The sequence below is a fragment of the Varroa jacobsoni genome, unplaced genomic scaffold (assembly GCF_002532875.2).
Source record: "Varroa jacobsoni isolate VJ856 unplaced genomic scaffold, vjacob_1.0 scaffold_564, whole genome shotgun sequence".
In the NCBI taxonomy this organism is placed as follows: domain Eukaryota; kingdom Metazoa; phylum Arthropoda; class Arachnida; order Mesostigmata; family Varroidae; genus Varroa; species Varroa jacobsoni.
The window spans coordinates 8,547-14,148 of record NW_019213466.1 but is presented as its reverse complement, the minus strand read 5'-3'; the positions used below and the strand labels follow the sequence as shown (position 1 = coordinate 14,148).

At 41.6% G+C, this 5,602-nt stretch overlaps 1 long non-coding RNA gene across 1 annotated transcript; it reads left to right on the top strand.

The window, feature by feature from the left end:
• The first annotated feature begins 2,416 nt into the window (after nt 1-2,416).
• On the top strand, nt 2,417-4,798 carry LOC111261523 (uncharacterized). The gene is made up of 2 exons (XR_015311540.1): nt 2,417-3,605; nt 4,700-4,798. It is a non-coding gene; the product is annotated as an uncharacterized LOC111261523 (long non-coding RNA).
• Nucleotides 4,799-5,602: the final 804 nt, after the last annotated feature.

Below are 5,602 nucleotides of genomic sequence, written 5' to 3'. Positions count from 1 at the left end.
AACTCAGGTTGCGCGAGAAAAGCCTAAAGAAGCCAACTAGATCGGAAGTCAGGCAGCAAACTTGAGTCGTCGCTATGTCGAAGACAAAGAGTTATAATCAAGAAGAAAGAGGTATGTTCACATATATATGCACACACACACACACACACACACACACACACACACACACTCATATAGGCGCATACAACAGGTATAGACCGTGCCCAGCATACTGCAAAGGATCCCTTAGCAAGTCCGAAGCCGTCAGCAGTGGCGGCGGGTTCAGGCCTGCAACGGCTACAGCGGCAGTACAGAAGGCAACATAATATGTCCTACGGGTCAAATCCTGTCTTCCTGGTAAATCACCTAAATAAGCGCTGGCTTCGCCGTCCTTCTGCTCAACTATCCGCTCCTTTTTTTCTTTAGATATTTTCAATGGGTACTAAGCGACCGGCTGAACAATCTATAATATTCTATATATACGCCTTGTTGTAGATAGGTAATCACGTAGCGTATGTTTGATCAGGCGATTTTAAGTATCTAATCGGCTATATGAAAGGGGCGACGACGACGCAGAAGACAAACTATAGAACCTGAGCAGCGGAAACACGGGCGAATGTTCGAGCAGAAAGTCAACGAGAGACGAAAATTAAATGAACTAGAAAAAAAACAACAAAAGTAAAAGGCAGCCGTGAGTTACGATGATTTAAAAGTCATAATCATGAGAATAACAGCACTAATAGTGACAATTATCTGCGATAATGACACGTATCATCGCTGAGTGAAACGGCAAGATGGGGTCGCTCATGTCATGTCGTGTAACATATGTTTACTCAGATGTAGACGATTGTTCCCGCGCAGCGCTGCTGATGGCCTTATTGATGTTGCAAACATCTAAAATGAGGAAATCATGCGGCTGGATTTCAAAGCGGTCTTCGAAATGGTGGCGTCTGCAGATTTGTGTACATACTTGCTCAGATATTTATTGCTTGGTGGAGTTTGACGCCACATACGTTCTGCTAAATTACGTTATACGTTAGCGGCGCGAAGGTAATACCCATCCCGTGAACAAAAGTACATCGTCTATATGCAAGCGAAGCGTGCGTTTTAAGCACTGTGTAATACTTGTAACCCTAACAAATGGCTTCGAGTACAGAATTTAGTCAATTTAAATGTACAGATATTTTTCTGCCGCATGGGCAGAGATCATGTGTGCATAAATACTAAGGGACATTAATATGTAGCAAGTTTCGTATAATTTATTCAGAAGCGTATGTCATTTCTAACGTGAGTCCTATATATAGTGAAGTAGTCAAAGAAAAGCAGATATACACACTAAACCCGATTGCGCTTTTTGGCACAGGCTAGAACCTTTGAAAAGAGTAAAATTGGAGCAACTGCGTAGTCCACGGATTAAAACCGGAGCTGTACCCATAGAAATACGTTCGTTTGAATTGGCAAAAATGGAGTTCTACTTAGTAATTGGGTTTGAATATTTCTAGGACCACGACCGCAGCCTGAGCAGAGTTGAGCCAGTTCAGCAATAGATTACTAGCCGCTGTTTTAAGCTTTCGCCCAAAATAATATATGTACAAGTGCGTAAATCTGAAAAGCCGTTCATGATTTGGACATAATTGTATGAGTTTTCCTTGTGAGAATATGTAAACAAGTCTAACGCTACGCTAACAACAAGTTAGCGCAACTTGTTACATATCGTGAGATCTTAATATAATAATATAACTTAGTAAACTTTATCGAAAACGAATTAATAACATTATCACACATTAAACATACGAACGACGCGTATCCATGTGCAAATGTTGCACAATAAAGAAAAACAATGCATCCATTCGAAGTTTTACGCTGAATACAGACTCGGTTGACTACTGGCAATAACATCCAAGACAGATCCAATATAAAAAAAAGTTTACCTTAAGCCACATTCATAGACGATGTGACGACTAAACAGACATATATAAACGAGTCTTAGCAATAAAATAGGTTGACTTTTCTGTCACAATGTTATACACGCTTTACAGCTAAATGTTTATGAAGTTACCTTAGCCAAATACGAAATATCGCAGGGAACAATTGTCAATCGGCGATTACATAAAATGAATGCCGTATTGATACGCTGAGATGGAGCAGGTGTTTCATTGTTCTACAAGAGTTCCTCGTTGGTCCAGTTCGCGCACGACCGAACCGGAGCAGTGGCATTCAGTAAATCATCGCAGAAATTTTCAGAATCGCTTACAGGCCCAAATGCGAGACATTGCTTCATCCCGATTGCTGCATGTAGCATGCTTTATCTCGTGACACAACTTCAAACCTCATTTATTAGTGGCTGCATTTGTATGTCTTGGTGTATGTTGTACCGCTGTGTGAATGCTATCAAGGACAGTCACTTGGTCGTATATAATAGGAGCGAGCAGTGTCGACTTTTGGTGATCTGCCGGTCTGTCAACGTTTGTCAGCGATCGAAGGCTGCTCGCCCTGGCTGTAACGTAAGTGTTTAGGTGACAGGATATGGGAACCGCGACACCTCGCTAGTTCGGCCCCTCCTTTCCAAAGATTCCTGAGCGCAGGCAGAAAAACTTTTTAAGACGTTTTGCCGTTGGAAAGGATTTATACGTAGGCAAATCATAGACGACTTTAACGGGACTTCGGGACAATCGGATGATTAGAAGTTGTTTCGGTTCACAGCTGAGTTTGCGGCTGTGGAGCTGCTTTTTGCTGGTTGGCCAAAGACTCGAAAAAAACAAGCTGTTACAAAGCAACCGATACAAATATGTAATCCGCAAAAAATATGGTACTTCTCAAATGCTGCTACCGCCTTTACCGTCCAGTATTGTCGAAGTCCACTCCACGGTCGAAAATGACAAGCATATGTGTCTTAGTATACATATATATTGGTGGCGCTCAGCTCGTTAGAGGCTGTGGGTACAAAGCTTTAGGAGGCGATCGGAACGTTCATGGCCTGCACGAGAAAGATGTACTTTGTGCTAAAGAAACATGTAATAGATGATACACCTTCCCTAGGTAATCTGTTTAATAATGTTATAATGAGTAATGATCAAGTTGTATAGTGCCGTCTGCAAGAGCATCTATCTGTTGGGAATCCGATTTCCCACCAGCTTAAGTTATAACGCCTCGTAGAGCCAATTGTCCTGACTTCATTGCTGTCAAGTGTCATAAGTGCAACAAATGGAAATATTATATTATTCTTTGATATAACTTGTTGTTTATATTAAGGCAAGCTTATTGACAAGAGCAGCCGATACTGGCGTCGCGTTATTTTGCACAAATTTTAATAACACAACTTTGACTCAAGTCTGTCGTTCTTGCATTTTTACGGTCCGGTCAGAAACGTTGATATGCCAGCCATTACGCCATACTGTAACAAAAAAACAAACGACGGTTTACAATATGCTTGAAGGTTACCGAATCGTATAGCCGTAGCGGTAATAAATAAAAACAGTATCTGTTTTACATGCATGGAGAATATCACGTGCGTTGTTTCTAGTAGCTGCTTGCACGTATGCATGGGCGTTCCGCAAAACACAACTGATTGGTAGAGCGCAGCGAGCTGCCCACCCGAAGATCAGAGATGCTCAAGCTTTACGAAGGTAAGTAGTTATTAGGCAGTCTGTCTCTCTCGAATATATCAGGACGCATGAGACTTAGATCATAGGTTCGAACAGGCCACCAAGCCGGTGTTGTGACGCGGTGCAGGCCCTACAGCACGGATATGACAGTATAATCTCTACCGATGCTCGGTGATAGCCGTGGTCTTCGTCACCGACACAACGTTTGATGATTCAAGCCATCGCCTATAGTGAATCGCTCGGGGGCGCGTGACGCCGCCGTTGCTTCAGTGAGTGTGCCGCATAGAGGGATGGACTTGGCTACCCGTGAAGTGAAACACTGGCCAGTCCCAAAACCGGAGCGTTCAGGGCCAAAGGCCAGCAGCTTAACTGTGGGCTCCTGCAGCGCGTGGCATGACCGAGGTCTGCTTGGGTCTGCTGGCTACGCCGGTCCAAACTTGGCTACGAGGTATGTCACTGCGTTTCAAACAACCCCTCGATTATGCTCACATATGCACGGACAATATAGTGGAAAGGTAGTATGCTGGGCACAAACAGAAAAGGGACTTTGAAAGTCTGAATGCATTTCAGAGCTTGGCAACAAACACGACGGAATGCACAATCAGATCAACGAGCATGATTAACTATCAAGTTATTTTTCGGCAATTATTCATAGGGAAAAGTATAATACAACAAAATTATAGTATTTGTCAGTGTCCTGTTTTCCACTACAGATAATAATTGTACATTTCATAGTAGTTCAACTATAGTTTGTTCTGCCATTGTTTTCTATCGTGACTTTTATGAATGAAAAAAAGAGCAAAGATGTGAATCTCAAACGGCCGATAATCGTATAGAGTAATTTGTTGCAGTTGTGTCTATGTTTTTTTTTTTTTATAATTAACTTGCCATTTAAATTAACAAAATATGGATTGAGTCGGTGCGAGACTAGCTTTGTTTACCAGCGCACTTGAAGTTCTACTAACTTTTGCAAGACATTAAACCTTTTTCTACTGAAACATTTTCTATGGCTGCTAGCGATCTTCGTTCATTGTTTAGATAGAGCCCAGAGTGACTAGTGGGTGAAAGGCGGAAGCATCCATAGATGGAATTGTTTACCGACGCGTGTTTTCCAGGTGGTCGAAGATGTTCTACTGAGTCCATGATGTGGTAATCATTGTGCAACCCGGGTCCTCGCTAGCGCACTTAGTCAAACCCACTTGTCTTGTTTTAGTTTAGTAAATAAAAAAGTATTTTATACCTATGTGCAACCAAAGGGTAATATAGTGGTTTTTTGAAAAATCATTTTATAGGACTCTGCATTTGGGGCTTGGAAAATAGATTAGCTGCTATGGGAAAACAACAGACGTGCAATAATGTATGGGGTTACTGCGACCATGTTTTAACACGAGGGTATAGTTATTGAAGTTGATAATGGAATGACAGCGACCTAATCGAAGGTGGCACATGGACATAAATATGAAGACAAAGACCAGTATTTAGCGCATATTGAAGACTGCATAGCAAATTGTCCAGTCGAACTTGTTCTCAAAATACCCACAGTATCGAAACGGATTAATAGCAATAGGACGATGGGTTCTTCTAATAATAACAATTGTCATCATTACCAAGTGAATATACACGCAAGCCGCTGTCATTTTTAGGTACTGGGTTAAAATGGGAGAAATCAATAGCCGATATATATAATATATCTAGGTGAGCTTACGATGGGGTTCGATTACAGCAAGATCGTAAAATGGACATCTGGATCAAATCGTTGCGGAGATAGTAAATTGGGTTATAGCTACTTTAGAACTATGAAAAGTCACCTGTCGTTAACTTTACTGCTGTTTCTAACAAAATACCTTATTCGACTTGGTTTACACAACCCCGGTCGTGGTGCCAGGATACAATACACATTGCTGTGATCTTTTTTTTGATTCAGTGTCAATGCTTACAGAATAATTGACCAATCGACACTTTAACACCTATGGTTATGATATCCACAATCGAAGAAAGGTGTTTATTGACGAAACGAG